Source organism: Maylandia zebra, linkage group LG3 (assembly GCF_041146795.1).
Source record: "Maylandia zebra isolate NMK-2024a linkage group LG3, Mzebra_GT3a, whole genome shotgun sequence".
In the NCBI taxonomy this organism is placed as follows: Eukaryota; Metazoa; Chordata; class Actinopteri; order Cichliformes; family Cichlidae; genus Maylandia; species Maylandia zebra.
Window position 1 is genome coordinate 44,637,475 of NC_135169.1, and position 20,669 is coordinate 44,658,143.

Consider the following 20,669-nt stretch of genomic DNA (forward strand, 5'->3'; position numbering starts at 1 on the left):
TTAGGGGTGCAACGATACACAAAATTCACGGTTCGGTTCGGTTCGATACTTTGGTGTCACGGTTCGATATTTTTTCGATACAAAAAAAATGTTCATGCCTTTTTAATTTGTCATTTATTAAAATTATAAATATATATTTTAACTCAAAAGTACAGTTTTTAAATTTAACCCTAACCCTTGTGCGTGTTTTTTATTTTGACAGCGAATGCGCACCTGCGGACCACTTATGTGCAGCCCTGGTTATTTAGCTCATCATATCGCAGCCACAGAAATTCTTTTGTCCATGAAACCATGAAGCTGCACTTTCTTTTTGCCTTATAGTCTGATTTGTCATAACTTCTCCGTTTTGTGGTAAGCTTTTCTTTGGCTGTCACTTCTTCACCCTGACCTGTCTTATTTGGCTCAGCAGAACTAAAATATATATCCTGCTGCTTTTACACACGCACTCACATAAGCTCAGCGATTCTCTGCGCGATCAACCTCTCACATGTTTAAGCTTGCTGCGGGAGATTTCACTTGTCATGTTTGCATAGTAAGCTAACGATTAATAAGCCGATGTCAGAGGAATTGGTGCACAAATTATCATCACTCACAGATCAGTGCTGTCGCTCTCTATACACAGTTCGCACGATTGCAAAGTGAAAGCAAAAAAACAAGCGCAAATTCAAACGCGATTTCAATATGTCACATATTGACAGTGGCTCACCGATGCCAATGACATAATTACCCAGCTACATTTCCGAAAGAATGCAAAAGCATTGACATATATTTTTCCTTCCTACAATAGCCCGACGGGCAGGGAAGAGATAGATTTTGGTAGCCCGACTGAAAAAAAATCGCTAGCTCCGGGACGTCAGGCTAGCGATTTTGCGAGCCTTGTATCTGATTGAGGAATCACTCATCTTTGGAAAAGAGAGTTTATTACAGAGAAATGTCTCTTTCCAAAATAAAAGCTATACTATACGCTTCTTCTGGGCTATATTCTCAGCAGCATATTAAACAGCTGTCTAAATGACTCGGCTAAAGTTAGTAGCATGCTTGCTTGTTTTTTTTCTGCTTCCACTTGTCTTTGCACTAGGATGATGTCGGTGTAAATGTGCAGTCATATTCGTTGTGTTCCCACTAGTGCTTTCAGGTTAATCTCGTTGAAATGACCTTAACGCCACAGCACGGCAAATCTCCGTTAACGAGCTACCGCCGATCGCCCCGTGCATGGGGCTAGACGGCCAACATGTTAACGAGCTAACTGCGCTAACACACTAGTTCACACCCATGTAATTGAGCATTGCATGGCACATCCAACATACTGTTTTACTTTAGTCCATGACTCGCTTACCTTCAGGGTCATACGTCACATGAAAACCAAAATAATTCCAAAGGCCAGATCTGAATGAGGGTGGTCCATGGGGGAGGTCCATGTTGTAAGGGGAGCTTAACTTCTGTCTCGCTAGCTTTCCCTGTGCTCTTCCTTCTGACGATGCTGTCTGTGTTGAGCGCTCAGTGAATCTGCGTTCGACTACTCCGCCTAGGCTGCACTGTCGACCCTAGGCGGAGCAGTCGAACGCAGATTCACTGAGCGCTCAACACAGACAGCATCGTCAGAAGGAAAGTTGATAAAATAAATTACAAATTTTGTATTGTTCGACACATATGCGTACCGAACCGAAAGCACTGTATCGAACGGTTCAATATCGATACGAATATCGTTGCACCCCTAGTTACTATGTATACTGCATGTATATAAGGTCAGTGTGTGCACATGAGTGAATGTGTCTGACATCAGCAATGCTTCTGCTCACAAAGACTTCTTTATCCAACTGCGGCACATGTGATCCCCACATGGTGGCTTGTGCAATCTTCACAGGACCACACACACACACACTCACCTACACACACAAACAGAGATGCACACACACAAATCTCTCAATATTGTAGTTGCAATATGACAAGCAGTCAGCTCCTTTATCCAGCATGTAAACATACATCCCGATAAGTTATACGCCAGAACTCCCGCTCCTCTTTGTCTCCTTTTAAAGGCTGCATTCTTAAAGGCAAATTATCAGTGTCTGGGTATTGAAATGGGACAGAGGCTTGCTTGGCTTTCCTCCAGACACAGTGACCCCTTGCTTCCTGTCTTGGTCAGGCGCCACAGCAGGCAGGCGCACACATGCAGACACACAGACAGACACACACACACACACACACACACAGAATTTCATCTGTAGTCACCAAGAAATGTCACACAAAAGATCTTCAAAGCTGCTTTTCTACATCAGAGCTGCTTTTCCACCATCCCTGGACTCGCACCAGTTTGCATACAGGGAGAACCGGTCAACCGAGGATGCGATCGCCACAGTGCTGCACACATTACTGAAGCACTTGGAACACAGGAACACCTATGCACGGCTCCTCTTTGTAGACTACAGCTCGGCTTTTAATACCATCCGGCCATACAAACTCCGTCCCAAACTCCACCAACTGGGACTTAACTCCTCTCTGTGCAACTGGATTGTGGACTTCCTCACTAACCGTAGACAGAGTGTCAGAGTGGGTAAGAACACCTCTTCCACCCTTGTGGTCAACACCGGTGCCCCTCAGGGGTGTGTTCTGAGCCCTCTGCTATACACTCTCTTCACCCATGACTGTATTTCCTCCTGCGCGTCCAATCTCATTGTTAAGTTTGCAGATGACACTACAGTGCTCGGACTTATATCCAACAATGATGAGACAAACTATAGGACAGAGGTGCAACAACTAGAGTCATGGTGCCACGACAATAACTTGGTCTTAAACACCAAAAAGACCAAGGAGATCATTGTAGATTTCCGGAAGAGGGGTCATAACAACCATCTGCCTCTCTTCATTGGCAGTGAGGCGGTGGAGAGGGTGAGCAGTTTTAAATTCTTGGGGGTAACTGTGACCGAGGACCTGTCCTGGGGCAACCATATCACCTCAGTTGTACGGAAGGCCCAACAGCGCCTCTACTACCTGAGGAGACTGCGGAGCGCACACATTCCTAGATCTCTGATGTTGAACTTCTACAACTGTGCCATCAGCAGCGTTCTGACGTATGGATTTCTAGTGTGGTTCCCCAGCTGCACCAAGGCCGATCAGCAAGCACTCCAGCGGGTGGTGAAAGAAGCTGGCAGAATTATTGGAACAAGTCTGCCAGAGATCAGTAATATCTTCCCCACTCGCTGTCTGAGGAGGGTGCACAGTATCCTGCGGGACCAACATCACCCTGCGCGCCACCTTTTCCATCTGCTGCCCTCAGGGAGAAGGTACAGGTCTATACAGGCCAGAACATCCAGACTGGCCAACAGCCTGTATCCACAGGCTGTGAGGCTCCTGAACTCTCTGCCCCCCTCTCACGGACAATAACCATATCCAACTTCTTAATAGCAATGAACTGGTCTGCATTGGTGCATCATATCTTTATTCTCTTCCCCCTCCTGCCCCCCCCCCTCTTTCTTAAATAGATAACTATCATATCTGATATCATATCTCACAGTACAATAATACTGAATGGGTGCATTGTTGTATTTTGTCATGTTTCTCAGGTCTTTGTCTGAATTTCTACGAACATTATTGCTAAGGATTGTCTTATTGCATTGGAGTCACACTGGGTTAAATATGTACACTTGGGTTTTAAGGGGTATTTATTATTTTCTTCTCTTTTTTTGGGTTGTATGGAAGCCCCAAACGCAATTTCATTGTTCTTGACAATGACAATAAATAAATAAATACTAAATACTAAATACAAATACAGACGCCACAGACAAAAGGTGCATGTGCACCTAAGTGGTCGTCCTTTTCAGGTTTACCTGTCACACATCACTGTGTAATATCCCCAACGTAGTAAAGACAAAGAATAATAGATATCTGGATAGACAAGGGACAAGGTTTTTGGTACCGTTAGTGTTCTGTTTTCTTTTTGCAGCCTACTGAACAATCACGTTTAAGCAGGTTTTCTTTGCATGCAGGTAAACGGTCCTTTAGGAAAACATCAGATAATAAACTACATTTTTATCAGCTTTTTAAAAATGCTCTGCATTTGCAAACAATGACCCAGATATTTGCTACACCGCCTGCTCCTGAAGCCTTGGAATAGCAGTCATTGCCACTGCAGTCAGGTCAGCGATTAGCTGAGGAGCTTCCAGAAACTTGAACTTTTTGTTTGAACTATTTGAATCTATCAAAAAAAGCAATTCACTTGGATATCCTTCACACTCTTTAGCACTGATGTTTTGTAATATTGTTAATGTAGGAGCTGAATCTTAGTCAGCAGCACTTAAAACACATCGGCTAACTGCCTGAAGTAAAAGTGAAAAATGACATTTGGGAATGATGTTGGAGCGGGATCATTTTTTTTAATGCCAAATGATCATCTCTCCTGAGTCCCATAAAGCTGTGCACTGGGATCAGACCTGCTGAAGTCAGCGATGAGTGTTGTTAAGCGTGCATTTTCATCAGAGCGTCACCATCATAATGTCCCTCCACTGTTAACACTAGCATGATAAAGGGACTGCCATCGAGCACTGTCACGTCGCCATAAATAACCAAAGACAGCTATAAATAATGGTTGGTGTAGCACTGCATAGGTACACTGTGAATATGAAATGCAGGGGAAAGGACTTGAGTGACTTTGCAATGGGCTGTCAGTGTCACCATGGAAATGCTCGACCAGTCGGGCTGTAATCATTGCTGTAATCCTCTTCCACAGGAATTCAAGTGCAGATGGCCTCGTGAACACTCCCAGCGCGCACGCTTCGCTCAGGCTAACTCTGCGGCTGAGCCTTCTCCATCTTTTGTCGAAGTAGCGCGCAGCGTGCGTGTCCCCTGTTCTTATAACGAACGCGCGCTTGTGCGAAAGCGTCTGCGCGTCTAAATGTGTGTCCTTGACCAGCTGCACAGGGCAGAGGAAATGAGGCGGAACTCAATCTGGTCCACACCTGTCTCGCTCCCTCCCTCGCTCTCTCTGGAGGGAGGAGCCTAGGGCCTCAAACACCCCCACACGCACAGCTTCACAAGTGCACTGTTCACAATCTGTATGAGCCGATAGATTATGCATGCAGCAGTCAGCTAAGGAGCTTGGATCTATTAATGTATGCACCGAGACAGTTTTATGTTTGTGTATGCTTCATGAGCAAGAGAGAAGGACAGAGAGAGGGAGCAGTGGTGTGTGTGCTCTCTATGTTTGTGCTGCATGACAGGCTAAGGGGAGAGGAAGAGATTAAAAGAGTGACACACATTAAATATAGAGAAAGAGAGGATGACAGAGAGAGGAGGAGACTTCTTTAGGAAAAAGCAGAGAGGCGAGGAGTGAGGCTGGAGGGAGAGAGAAGATGAAGAGATCAGGGATGACACTCTGAGCCACACAAGGACAGAGAGAGAGAGAGAGAGAGAGAGAGAGAGAGGGGGACAGTGAGAGAGACTGCACTGGTACGGGAGGGTGGGGGTGAGGGGGGTTACTCTGGGACGCTAGAACCCAGTGACATGACACAGATGCACTGAGCTACTGTGCAGAGAGCAGTGGGTGGGGGGAGGAGGGTACTGAGCGAGAGAGGAGGGGAGGAAGAAGAAGAGGCGATGAGTATCTGTGAGAGCTCAGTGCCACTGTACTGTTTCCACTCGACGGTGAGGAGAAGATGATGGCAGGTATCGTATAGAGATGAAAACCATAACAACAAGAAAAAAAGGCAGAAGCACCAAATAATCAGAGCCTATAATGTTTGAGTATGAGAGCTCGGAATTAACGTTTTACACGAAATTTGAAGCACCTGTCACTGCTGCAACTGTGAAGCCGAGACGTCGGGGCGAGGTTCTGCCAGCCGCTGGTCATTTTCAAACACAGGCGTTACACAACGTAGGTGCGCATGAGAATGAGAGCTATTTAGCACAATATTGTTTTAGATACGACGGTGCTGGTAATAGTTTACAGCTAGTGAGTGGTTGTCGCGTGTCCCGAGTCGTGCGCGCTCCACTCAGTTCCACGAGTGAAAACGTGGCCGACAGGAAGTATTTCCTGCTTCTCTGCTGCATGTCAGAAAGGAAGACTCCATCCAGTCGTCTGACATGTGGGACTCCAAGTATGAATGTTAATGTAAAGCACCGTCTGTCATACATGTCATCACATGCGCATGCCTTTACGCTGCCCAACAACAAGGGAAGAACATATCTGAAAGCACCGAACACAAACCATGAAAGGATTTTTTTAAACCGAGTTGCCAACTTTTTAAATAATTTCTTTTCTTTATTAATATGAAATTTGGCCAACAGGCTCTAAAATAATCAAATTATGTTTAGGTTTGTGTTATGAGGATGGTTAACACTAACATTACTGTGACATTTTTCATAATGTGTGTCACCAGGTGAGAGAGTGAGAGGAAAGTGTATTAATAATGGTAAAAAAACCATAGTGTTCACTTTCAACAGGGAGAGACAGGATGTCAGAATAAACAACATTCATCCACATCTTTGTGGCAGGAAGCGACTGGGTGTATAGGAAATGTAGTCTTAATGATAGTAATATAAATTCTGAAAAACAAAAGCTGTCAATCATCTCCTCCATTTGCCTACTTATTTTAGACTAATTATAGTGACATATTCCAATTTGACAGGGATGCTTAAAAAATGCAGCCACCTCAATGCAAAGCACAGACTGCAACCTATAGAGAATTATATATGCCGTCTCGTCTGCACAATAACATGCGCCCACACACCCGTGCACATGAACTCATTTCCAAGTCGCATGCAAAGGACCTTACAGCTGAAGAATGTGTGTTTCCACCCACACAAACACACAATTACTGCCTTTTCTTTCCACTACACAACATATATGCCAAACACATGCATTTATGCACAAGCGGGCAGGCACAGTGGCACAGTTTTCCATCCATCCCTTCACCCTGCACCCCCCCTCCCTTCCTTATTTGTCTCTTCCCTTGCCGTACACCTGCCAGGCCTACAGCAAGGTCACACACCTCAATTACATGCACACACATATGCACAAAGAGTGAGAGAGGGAGTGCGATAGTGAGGGAAGATAAGAAAGGAGGGGGCGAGAGCAGATTTCACGCTACCCTGAGCAATGGCTAGCATGCACTAGTGTTTCTGACATTTTATTTATGATGTGCAGTGTTCAGTCCCCAGCTCTTTTCTTTCTTATCTCTCCCTTTGTGCCTCTTACTCAGACTGCCATATATATGTTACCCTTTGTTAAAAGAAACCCAGAAATAGAGCGCACTAAGTTACAGAATCCACCATCTGTGACTTATAATTTAAAGATATTTTTCAGTCCATGCAGTTTTGAATATTTGGAAAAACACTCCACAGTATTTCACTCATCAACCTGAAACCTGAGTAGCGACTTTTGATGACTAGCTGAATGTCAATAATAGATATCAGGCGGCAATAGCAACGCTAATCTACCTCACAAATACAGCCATGAATCCAAGTGTGGCCCATAGCCATATTAATACAGCAGCTGTGTATGTGATCCTCCTATTAGAGCTTTCCATATCTGCAGGCAGACTGCTGTTCACCTGAGCAGCCACAGGAGGCAGCCAGCTGTGTTTACACTGTGGGCTAATGTAGCTACCATATGGCCACAGAGCACAGGACACATGCAGTGGACACCACCGCTCAAACACCACACTGCTGCACCCAGGAAGCGTTAAAAGCAGGAATTTGATTGGAAGAGTCGCCTGAGCCTGAAACTGAAGAGAGCAGACAGAAACAATTTGTGGGAGAATATTTGGCAGGCAGCGGGAGGGCGGAGGACTTGTTTAGCCTCAAACTCTGCGTAAGAAGGGAAGCACAGTATATTAAAACCACCTACACGTCGGCCTATGCCCATCAGCGGATGAGTGTAGGAGTTTTTAATTTGTTAGCCATCTCTTATTAAAGGATTCTGAACTCCCAAAGCCACTTGAACTTATGACCTGAGGATTTTCTATACATCTGAATGCATTTAAGGTCACAGGTTTTTATTTCCTATTTGCAGCTCTGCTACCTTCGGCACAGAGAGGAAAAACATGCAGAGAGAAGCCCAAGCACACACAGTGAAGCATGTAATTCTATACATCCCTGATAGAAATCCTGTGGGACAGACTCAGCCTGTTTCATGACCTCCTCCATCACCCTGCCCCACCCAACCCACACGCAGACAATCCACACTATATGGTATCGCTGCAGTACAGTGCAGGCAAATGTGCAGCTTACTGTCATGCATCTAACACCAGTCGAACAAAAGAGAACAACAGAGAAAATCAATTATAATGTCCAAACGCGCGCACACAGCTACCTCCTTCTCTCTCCTCTGATCTCTGCAATCAAAGCCATCTGATCACAGTGTGTGTGAGAGACTGATAGAAAACTGCCAAAATGCAAGCGGATGGGGTGTAGACGATTGGGTTTTAGGGTTTTAAATTACTAAAGATTTACAAGGTTAGGGTTGAGATGAAGGAAAGGCGAGGGGAGGATTAATGAAAGATGGGAAAAGGCTGTGAATGGACAGAAAAGATATTGGAGGGAGGTGAGGGAGGGTGCAGACAGAGCAAGGAAGGAGGAAGGACCAGACTTCAAGGCAGATCATATTACTAGTCTGGGGGCAAACACACACACACACACAGACCCATAAAGGTCACAGCGTACCCGCTGCCCTCCAGACACACTCACGCAGAGACACAGATCTCCTCATAAACACTGAGCGACAGACCACAGTTTTGATTTCACACACAAGTCTGCAGAACAGTTAAAACAAAGAAAGTCAATCACACATGCAGAATGAGGCTAATGAAGTTACAAACACGAAAGCTAAATCTTACCAGAAAAACAAAAAAGAGTGACTCCAGCGTGCTCAGCTGTGACTTTTGAATCACGCATTGAGAAGAAGTGGAGCGAGAAACATTGCGGGGCACACAAAAGCACAGTTATCACAGACGTTACACAAGTGGGAGGAGGTCAGGGTTCAGTGTGGAACTAGGTTAAAGAGACAGGCGACGCCGCACATGTGTGAGAGAGAAAGAGCGGTGAGAGAAAGGCTGTTCGGGGGAACAACTGGACCCAGAGTTTGTTTTAAAAAAAAATTTCAGGAGGATAAATTAGAAGAAGAGGAAAAAGTAGTGGAAGGATTTAAAAGAAGCAAAAGAATAGAAGGAGGAATGACAGGGAAGGTAATAGGAAAGAAAAAGAAAGCTGAACTCAGCCTTCCTTACCAACAGGTAATTATACCTGCCAGAGCCTCCAGTCGCACACACACACACAGATCTTCAACTTCCTTCTCCTAATAATGGTCCTCTGACTGCTTAGAGACATAATCAGGTTAATGCATTACTTTCAATCAGCTGGATCAATTGAGGTCACTGTGGGGTCACCGGTGCTACTGTTCATGTGCACATGCACGTTTTACAGGCGTGATTTTTACGCACGCTTGTAATATTCCAATTAAAGACTCCAATTATGGCAAAATCTTCCCGTAATGAAAGAGACATTCAAGTGTCACACGATGCTAGTACTACAAATACCAGTTAAAACCAACACCCCGTCTGCAAAGCCACCGCTCACGAATGTGATGAAGAGAGATAATGAGTGTAATGGAACCCCCGTGCCTCTCTTCCTTGCACTGAATGCACAAGTAGCTCATTTAAGGTTATACAAGCTTTGAGTTAGCGCGTTATGCAGTAAAAATCTGATGTAGTATGACAAACCTCGACTCATTAATCAAACAGCGAAACCGGTGCGGGACTAAACACTGCATTCCGTTCTTGCATCATTAGCAGCAGAAGTTAAACACATATCCTGCACGCAAACCCCCTTTTTCTGACTCTGGGCCACCGCTCTCGAGTGCGGCTCCAAGGACTGGCGCTCTCATGCGTTCCCCAAAGCCGAGAGGCAGACGTGAGTATACAAGCAAATTCACGCAAACGCGTAATGAGAAGCTGCGCAGGACTACATCGCTTGGTGCGAAGCGCCGCAGATAAACAAATACGGTGAAAACACAAAGAGGACAGCCCGAGAGCAGGAACCTTCAAAGAGCATCCTGTCGCATGCAATTACAGGGTGCAGTAAATGCACGCGGCACTGGCCCAGCTGCTGTGCGTTTGTGTGTTTATGCAGTTGCATTATAGATTCCTTCTGTGTGTGTGCAGTTTACATTCCAGCCATGTAGTAGCTGCTGCTATTCACAGTGCAACAGCAGGATACGCCTCAGAGTGCACACAACGTCATCACATAAGATGCTAACAAGCAATACAAGCAATACAGCAGAAGGAACAAATACTTGCTTATCATTAGATGTACTTGGTACAACATGCAGCTGACTGCTGTTTATTGTAAAACTCATTCTTTGGTGTTGCTTAGCCTCTCTGTGATCCCTCCCATTGTATCATGACCTATAAAGAAGTGCAGGGCCCATTATTACTGAGCTAGCACAGTTTAACAGTCTACAACCATCCATGCACATTATGCAAGAGATGCTGTAAACATACGCACAGTTCCACCGTTGACCTTTATAAAGCAGCAATAAAATCAACCACGCGCCAAAGAGTTGTGCTTTAGATGCACACACACCTGTGCCAGTCACTCACACGCTCTCTGTGTGCCTGTGTGTGTTTTATGGATTTGGGGTTTCTCTAGTTGTAGTGACAGAGCCCTCTCCTGACTGAAACAACTGGAAGTCATTATCTTAAAATCAACAAACCCTGGCCCCTCTCCTCTACACAAAGAAACCATGTGCACACTCAGCACACTACTCCTGCCAATGGGTGTGTGTGTGTGTGTGTGTGTGTGTGTGTGTGTGTGTGTGTGTGTGTGTGTGCGTGCGTGCGTGCGTGCGTGCGTGCGTGCGTGCGTGCGTGTGTGTGTGTGTGTGTGTATTCTCAATGTCTCAGCATGGCTACTTTTCTTTCACCGTCCCAGACATCTCTTCATCTGTGCTCCCTTTTCTTTTCTCTCTTTCTAATTCGTTTCTCTCTCTCGAGCGTCACAGGCTGCAGCTCAGAGCCAAACCTATCTGTGCAAATAAGAAGTCGAGTACGTGCTCCTAACCTTCCCTCAACCTGCCCAGCTTCTCTGCCTTTTGTCTCGCACTCGGCTAATCAAACAGCATCTTATGCAGGCTAGTTACCGTGGTACGCATTAGCACCAAGGCCAAAGCTAATCTTCTTGAGCCCTTTGACCCCCGCATAATAGAATTAGTCACCTAAGCCTTATCCCTTTGTGTTTTAACAAACTCTGGAATATATATAACTACTGCAATTAAAGAAGAAGCATAGCACTAGCTCATGTAGCCGAAAAACAAATAAAAAAAAACACGAATCAATAAAAAAAATGCTCTTTGAACACATGACAGTTGTGAAAGTAGAGTTCACTCATGGTACATGTACTATTTAACACACCAAATTGCACCTTGCTTTGGAAACAGCACAAAGACAGCTGGTACCACTATACACGCACAGCTCACCAAAGCCTGATTCTTTCCAAATCAAACACATATCATTTTTTTAAACAAACTACAATTAATGTCCAAGCAACATATGAATGAATCGGTCTAGATTAAGCCAGCATTTGGCTTAATCACTGTTTGACGCTATATTCTGCACACATGAGCTCAGAACCACTTTTGTCTTCTCAGTTTTGTCCAGAACTGCAGCGATGACTCGAAAGCGTCACCGCGTTGAGCTGTCAGCTCATTGGATCAGCTCCAGGAGCAAACAGACAATTATGAACATCAAAGCGTCTCAAACTATTACTTGAACACGAGCTGTTAATAGCCCAGCCCCTCTCTCCGCAAACGCAAGCCAGCCACGGCGCCAGCCATCCACCCGTCCTCCCCTCACCTCCACCCCTGAATCTCCTATCTTGTCTGTCTGCTCCTCTCCTTCTCCTCCCCCCTTTCCCCCTCCAGTTCTTTAAACACGAGGGGGGAGGGGGCTTTTCCCCTCTTCTTTCTGCCCCCCCCTTTTTTTCTTCGCCAGGCAACACACTCAATCACTCTTACAACCCCCCAAAACCCACCCCACCTCCTCCCCACTGCTATCTCAACCTCCATTCCAATGAATGTGCAATCCCCCGACCCCCCTCCAACCCACCCCTTTTCTTCAGCCATGGGGGACTGCCCTGGGGCTGAGGAGGGGGTAAAGAGGAGAGCAGCACATGTACACACACAATTTCAGGCGCAAAAACACAGCACCCCCCCCACTCCCACCCATCCATCGTGTATATGTGTGTTTACGTATGTGCACATCTGCAGAGGAACACAGGAACATGGTGGGTGACAGACGAGAGGGGGGGGGGGAGTTGGGTGGCGTCCTAATGGCTCTCAGTGCAGGAAATGGCTTGTTGCTACACAGACAGCTCCAGAGTCAACAGTCATCACAGGCCTCATCCCCGTATTTTATCTGCATTGGGAAAACACACGTCCACTCGCAGCTGGGCAGGGTCAGCCCCTCCCACCGACTAATGACTATGCAAAACTGTTCCTGCAGGGCAAAAAAATACAACTGCAGCCGTCATGAAGGTAAACTGTAAGGAATCTGTGTGGGGACATCACTATGCTATGTTTATTTAAAAGCCCTGTACCTGTGGTGCACACTACATTTATTGTTTTAAACCTATGTTAACTTTTTATTAGGTTTTCCTGGAAAGTAGTATTTGGTTTCATATGATGAAAAATATGAGCTGTTTTAAAATGCAAGAATGCAAAAAAACCAACTCAAATTCATTGCTTTTCCTTTCTGCTCCTTCACTGCTCACATTCCATTATTTAATGTCTTTGTTCTAATATAACACCTGAAACCTAACACGCAGCAACTCAACTCTGTGACCTGCCTTATCTTAATCAGTTCTGCCCAGCTCTAATGTCAGATCTATCTCTGCTAATACAGCATACTCTGTTCTCTCTATGGGAACCAGCAGCACAGTATAAACAGATTAGCGCAGCATTAGTACTGGCTGCGTCCTGTATACAATATTTCCTAATTGGGCAAGGCTATGTGGGATAGAGAGTGTGCAGCTATGATGTATCCCAGTCCACAGCAGGCGTCCCTGGCTGAACCATGCCTGGCACGCCACTACAGGATAATGACAGCTGGACAGGAAGTGGTGGATATAAAAAAAAATGAATAAAATGTAGGAAAAACAAAAGATAAAAGGAAAGAAATGTCAGAGCAGAAGATGTTCTACTTCCACTGGACTAATGAAAAAAAGAGAGAGAAAGGAGGAAATTCCCCAGGGAAAACAGGAAGGGTGGGGGCAGCAAATAAAATAGTAACAGAGATTTTTTTTTTGCCTTGTGTGTGGAAATGTGTGTGTGCGCATGTGCAGACCCGGACGCTCACGTGTGTGAGTGGGAGAACTGGAGGGATCAGTTTACAGTGGGACGCGTGAGATGTCTTTCTAGTCAGGCTTTTATTCTAGGAATGTTTGTATTGGTTTGAACGCAGGGGGGCAAGGACTTAATTAGGACAGGGACCGACACGCCAATACACACTCACACAAATGCACACAAAGTCACATAGTGACACCAATATTAGCTCCAGGCAGACGCCGGCGCAAGTGTCGAGTTTCTCACACGCTTACACTGAGGAGCGTGCACATAAACACGCACACACAAACACACACTCATTTTAAAAAGCAAGTGCTAACCACAAGACCAGAGCAGACCAAAACCCCACCACCACGACCAGACCACAACACACTTGACAGGACGGCGCACACTTTGTATTAGTGAGCTGTGTGTGTTGAAAAACTAATAATGGGAGTCGGCATCTGCGTGTGCAGAAGAGACAGGCATTCACCCGGTGCCTGAGCGGTAAAGTCACAAGATCCATGTTCCAGCACAGCCACCTGCCAATATCATGACAGAGAGATGAAGTCAGAAAGTGCAAGAAAAAGGAAAGCACTGAAAAAAAGCAGAAGAATGTGCAAGAAATAGAGAAAGCCTTTGTGCAAAGCTGGCATTTAAATCAGCATGGAGTGAAGAGGAAAGAGGAAAGAAGGAGAAAAGAAACTCAAGAGAGGAGAGGAGGAAGGATGAAGACGATTTTTTTTAAAAAGACACAAGTAAAAAAAACCAAAACCCTACTTTTGTGTTTTTTTGTGAGCCAGCTGGCTGCACATCCTCCTGGAGCATTTAGATCACCCTGCTGTGAACCGAACCGCTGGTTTAAAAACCAGCATGCTGGGAGCTTTAAGAGACTTCTTACTGGGTTTCTTCTGCTTCCCAGCAATAGTTTGATTTCAGAATATTTGCTTGCATGAAAAGCACCAAGAACTGCCATATGATGGCTATTATGACAGAAGCCTTAACTCTACACACAATCAGCCAGAGCAGCACAAATCCTAATTCAAAAAAGAGAGAGAGAAAAGAAAAAGGAGGGGGCTTAGTTGTTCAGTGCTTGTCTATTTTGGGGGCATCCCTTACATGCAAAAGTTTGGGTACACCGCGAGACATAAACACTCACGGCCATCCACAAAAGCGTACACACACACACACACACACGGCCCCAGCTGGAGCACACAAGCTCCCTTTGTGCTGTATTCCTCACGCCTTTCAGCCTTAGCTTCAGCCTTTAGCTTTAGCTCCTCTCCATCTGCACACACACAAACGCACACACAGAGCAACTTTCTCCTGCTTTTGTCTGCAGAGCGGCAGTGGTCAAACAGCTGAGAGGTTTGCGGATAGGAAGCTCGCCTTACCGTGGCCGGGTCCAGGCCGAGCACAGAGGGGAGACCCAGGGCTGGATCGGTGGTGTAAAAATAAAAAAATAAAAAAAAAAATAAAAAAAATTCCAAAAGCAGCTTGTCGGTTAGAGCGTCAGCCAGCTCAGCAGATTCCCACTACCTTCCCTTCCCTCGCCTTTCCTGCTGTCTTGCCTGCCTGTGCTCCCAGCTTTGTGCGTGCCTTGTATTTTCCCTTTAAACTGCACAGGCTGCTTCCCCCCACCTCCTCAGCGCACACACGCGCACTGAGCCAACACACAAAACACTCACTGCTCCTGAATATGACACTGTTGTCAAAAGCATTCAGTGCAGTGTTGTTGTTGCTGTTGTGTATATATATATGTATATTTCTTATTCTACAGCCTGCAAAGGAAGAACTGAAGGGGGGGAAAAAGACACCAAAACAGAAATCCTCTTTGTCTTTCTTCTTCTTTTTCTTCTCTAAATAAAATAAAAGTGACACTGCTTTTAGATCCTGCTCTTCTCCTCGGTCTGTGTTCCTCTTCCTCACCCTCTCTCTCTATCTTTCTATATTCTGTCTCGCTTTTTTCCCCCACTCAGTAGTCAAACAAAGAAAGGAAAGGAACAGAGCGAGCGCACACACACACACACATGTGCGCACAAACACGCACACACATACATATATAACACACATTCGGCTGCTTTCTCTCTCTCTCCCTCTCTCTCTCTCACATGCACAAGCTCGGAGCCCAACCCCCCAGCCTGCCTCCCTCTGATTTTTTTTTTTTCACTCCCTGCCTTTCTCTAAACAGCACCTCCCCCCTTTCCACCCCCCCTCACCCCCCATCCCTCCCTCAGCCTGATCTGGCCTCGTTCTCATTCGTCTACCACCGCTCTCTCTGTTTCTCTCCCTCCCTCCCTCTGTGTCAAGCAGATGGGATTGGAGAGCAGAAGGAGCCTCCGTGCTCGCTCTCCACCTCGATTTCTCTTCTTCATTAATGTGATGTAAGCCTGATGGAGACGTGCATTGACCTACAGTAGACGCACTAATGATTAAAAAATATATAATCAATACAGATGTAGAAAACTGGCAGTGGTTTATAAAACTCTGATGCTGCTGCCATGCAGATGTGAATCGATTAACACCAAAAATCTTCACGACCAACAGATGTGAGAAGCCGGTGATGACCCACTTAAACATTGGACGTCGGATAGACGTGCAGATCGTGTCTATATTGGGTCCATCGGTCCTCGGCCAATTCTTGACATCTATACAACGTCCGACCATGACCCAACCTGGACGTCAATGTGACTGACGTTCAACATTTGAACTTTGCATCATCACATTTACATGATTAATAAATGTAATTTAATATATATTATAGATATATGATGAATAGCAACATTGTCGTTATCAACACAATACATATGAATAAGGATTATTTATAAGCAAACATGATTTATTATGCGTTAGCCTACTTTATTCAGTACATGTGGGGTTTTTTTGTTATTTCACATTTTACTGTTTTTCCTTAATTGGTTTATTTATTTCAACGAATCAGCTTATTTGTTTGTAACCAGGTTAAAAAAGTCATTTCTTAAAATGTGTTGAGATAATAAAAACATTGAAATCCATGCTGAAATGTAAAATAATAATGGTTAAAGTATTTAGAAAACATTTGGAATTCCTTTTAAAAGACGTACAATGTGTTTAACAAGATTAAAAAAGCATTTGCATTATATATGGTTTATTTTTACGAGTATAGTGTTTTATTGTGAAGAGCTTTGTAAGAGAAAGCGAATTTGGCTGTGATCGGTAGCTGGACTGAGAGAAGTTGCGATGCACGGGTTGTGCAAGTATGAATGTTTGAACTGGACTATCTGCTCTACGGTCTTTGTCGATGCCCACATTTTGCAAACTGCCTGTAAGACACTGGGAACATTTCTGCTCCAAAGCCACCGAGCAGCTGCTCAGTTTTGTTTTAGCGTCAGGAGCCCGGCGCCATCTTGGAGGTGTCTGCTGATCACTCTGCCTTCCTGCATTCCTTCACTCATGACTGTTTCTGTACAGAAAACATGTCCTCCACTCTCTGGAAGTATGGTACTACAGCGTCTATAGCATGACGTCTAAAATACGTTGAAGTTGGACAATGAAAGGACGTCTACAACGACGCGTTTGGATTATAAATACCGTGTACACGGAGGACCTACTCATGTCAACACTAGACATTCAGTAGACACTAAAAAACAACGTCATCTGGCGTTACAAAGCAACCCATTCAGTGGACCAAAATTGTACGTCCAAAAATGACTTATTAAAGATGTCACTGTGACGTCACTTTGCGCAGTGGGGAACAGAGACCAACACAAGGCTTAGTGCGAATAATAATGTCCAGATTAAGAAACAACCCGACCTGCGTTTACAGACTTTGGGATTTATTTTGAATTAAATTAATCAGTTTCCACCTTCTAAACTTTTGGGGGTGTTTTTTGTGCAAAATTTGAACCTAAAGAATAATTCCCATTTTATGACGATTTGGCCTAATTCTTCATAGTTTTTAACCGCAATGAATCTGAGTCACTGATCCAGCATGGAGAAAATGGTCAGACTTGGCTCACTTGCAACCTGCTCCGGTTTTGCCAACAGTTAAGGCAAATCAGATCACATCATAAAGCTGTAACGACCCTTCACAGCATAAGTCTGCATGTGTGCAACTACTAAACAAAGTTGAGACTGGACAGTGTGGCTAATTTGTTTACGTATGTTTGATATCTAGGTTTAACTGGAACCTCATCTGCTCAACGTTTTACTGATACACGTAACAGTAAAAACACCTATATATAGGCACACATACACACATATATATGGGACCCCCAATGAGACTGAATGTCAGCCTTTATGTTTTCCACTACTTTCTTTCCTTCCACTGCTTTGCTAGTGTTTTTGTTATCTTGAGGACATCACAAGACATTTGTGTAACTAATGAAGAGCTTTTCAGATTGATACTGAGCGTGCAAGGCTGGCTAATGAACAAGGAACGCTATTCAAAATGATCTTTTAAATGTTTTCTAACAAGTAACACTTTGTTCACAGCTTTGGACCACTTTATTAAATGAGTGGCTACAAAATGTGCTGCATGTACAGCAGGCACAGAAACTAAGTTCAGGGGTAGAGACAGTAGTGTCCACTTGCTGACATGTTGCACACAAAAATACATACTCCATGCTTCCTCTTCCTCACAGAGTTGTTTCCTAAAGCTCACGTTTAGACACACATAAACACACAAAATGCCCTTTTAAGTGCTGTCCACGTGCAGGAAGATGGAATTCCAGAGCATAGAGAAAAAGTACAGTCGGAAAGCCGGCAGAGAGAGAGACAGGAGGGGGGGTTGGCGGTTACAGGGTGACGGTATGGAAAGTACAGCATGGAGCCACTGCTCTCTGACCAGGGCACAGACTGGAGGAAAGATTGGCACTACTATTGCACTGCCTGACTCCTATAGACCCCAACCCCCCACCCGCAACAAAAATGTAGGGGCACCATGACACACAGCTCCACGCTGCATGACCAGAATAGTGAGGTAACAGAGAATATTGAGACAGAAACACTGAGCCCTCAGTGCTTCTGTCTCAATATTCTCTTTCCAATAACAAGCATTTGAGTACAAAGTTGAACAGGACAACTTAAACGGCTGCTGCATCACTGTTATAGATGCACAGCGTGTAGATCCATACAAATTTAATATATTTGCAGTGGAAAATTAAAATGCATTATTGGTGATTATGACTTCTGATCAGTGCTGGCTACCAAAGTAGCGATTTACTTCAGTTTCATTGCACTCGGCTGTGATACAGTAACGTAACGCACTGCTATAACACTTCCGTCACAATAAAGTTACAGTTTTGTCGTTATTTGCATTAAAAAAGGTTCTTCATCATCTGCATGATGGAAAAGCAAATGATTATACAAGTTTTCGTACACATTACTTACAGGTGTCAGTTCAAACGTAAAAGCAAGCGGCATAATTCGGTAACCTCGGAGGAGTACGTGAGACAAAGATACACTATGTTGCCAAAAGTATTCAGTCATCCTTCCAAATCATTGAATTCAGGTGTTCCGATCACTTTCATGGCCACAGGTGCATAAAATCAAAAGCAAACATTTGTGAAAAACTGGGTCGCTGTGATAGGATGCCACCTGTGCACATTTGTAAAATTTCCTCGCTACTAACTATTTCACAATCAGCTGTTAGTGGTATTATAACAAAGTGGAATGACACCAAATTGGTAGGCTGGGTGAGGTGAGGCACGTGGTCCGCAGAGATTACCAACTTTCTGCAGAATCAATCGCTACAGACCTCTAAACTTCATGTCACCTTCAGATTAGGTTAAGAACTGTGCGTAGAAAGCTTCATGGAATGGGATTCCATGGACGAACAGCTGCATCCAAGCCTTACATCACCAAGGTCAACCCAAAGTGTTGGATCCAGTGGTACAAAAGCATGTTGGCGTATTCTCTGGAGAAATTAATCACATTTTTCTGTCTGGCAACCCGATATACGAGTCTGCGTTTGGCGGTTCCCAGGTGAACGGTACTTGTTTAACTGCACCGTGCCAAGTGTAAAGTTTGTGTGGGGTTGTTTTTCAGGGTTTAGATTCAGCTCCTTAGTTCCAGTGAAAGGAACTCTTAATGGTTAAACTTCATTATCCAAGTCATTTTGGACAATTTCATGCTCCCAACTTTCTGGGAAAAGCTTGGGGACGGCCCTTTCCTGTTCCAACATGACTGCGCACCAGTGCATAACGCAAGGTCCATAAAGACACGGATGAGAGAGTTTTGGTGTGGAAGAACTTGACTGGCCCGCACAGAGTCCTGATCTCAACCTGACAGCACACCTTTGTAATTAATTAAACCAAAGATTGCGAGCCAGGCCTACTTATTATAAGATCAGTGTCAGACCTCACGAATGTGTTTCTGGAAGAATGGTCAAAAATTCCTATAAACAAACTCCTAAACCCTGTAAAAGCCTTCATAGCTCAAGAGTTGGGAGTTCGCCTTGTAATCGGAAGGTTGCCGGTTCGAGCCCCGGCTCGGACAGTCTCGGTCGTTGTGTCCTTGGGCAAGACACTTCACCTACCGCCTACTGGTGATGGCCAGAAGGGCCGATGGCAGCCTCGCTTCTGTCAGTCTGCCCCAGGGCAGCTGTGGCTACAACTATAGCTTGCCTCCACCAGTGTGTGAATGGGTGGATGACTGGGTGTGTAAAGTGCTTTGGGGTCCCTAGGCGGGACTAATAAAAGCGCTATACAAATACAGGCCATTTACCATTTAGAAGATTTGAAGCTCTTATAGCTTATATAGCAAAGGGCGTGCCAACATCATAATAAACCCTATGGATTAGGAATGGGACGTCACGCAAGTATGTGCAGTTAGACGAGTGAACGCTTTTATACGAGATACATAAATAGCGCTCTAATACAAAAGGGATCTGGTGTAGGCTACTAGCTCACAGAGGAGTCAAACTGCACGCTTCCCAGAATAACCGAGTGCAGGCACATCTGCAGTCTGCTGCAGTTCTACTCTCAATGGCTAAGCAAAGGAGCTTGGCAACAGCCCAATGAGGAAGTCAAACAAAGATGTGAGATAATTCATTTGATCAAGTAGTCGACTTGAGTCGACTTGAAGGCGCACAAGCACTTTTACAGTTTTACCCTAGCAAGCAGGACAATTGACAGACTGCTTAGTGTAGTTTCTACCTGCCCATGCCTCACTTCTAATGCTCTCCCTGGCTTCAAGCTACACTGTAATTAGGCAGTGATCACAAACAAATGAGCCTTTACACAGACTAAACTCCAGAGTGCGTCCCCTTGTGTTGTTTCTAAAAACTTTATTTTCCATCTCACACACCCACCAGGTTAAAGATCTAATTATATTTTAAAAAATCATATTTAGACTTTGATTCTTGGCAGTTATTCAGATGTGA

The 20,669-nt window shown here is 44.7% G+C and overlaps 1 protein-coding gene across 6 annotated transcripts in view; it reads right to left on the reverse strand.

Moving 5' to 3' along the window:
- The window catches only part of kdm6ba (lysine (K)-specific demethylase 6B, a), a 108,079-nt gene that overhangs the window by 35,272 nt on the left and 52,138 nt on the right, over positions 1 to 20,669 (reverse strand). For 3 of the 6 annotated variants that reach the window (XM_076881916.1, XM_076881912.1, XM_076881915.1), the window contains exon 1: positions 14,701 to 15,344. The exons of 2 other annotated variants lie outside the window; for them this stretch is intronic. The gene's annotated coding sequence lies outside the window, so the exon portion shown is untranslated. Of the gene's footprint in view, positions 1 to 14,700; positions 15,346 to 20,669 lie in introns of those variants that run through there. One more of the 6 variants, XM_076881917.1, reaches the window with a different exon arrangement.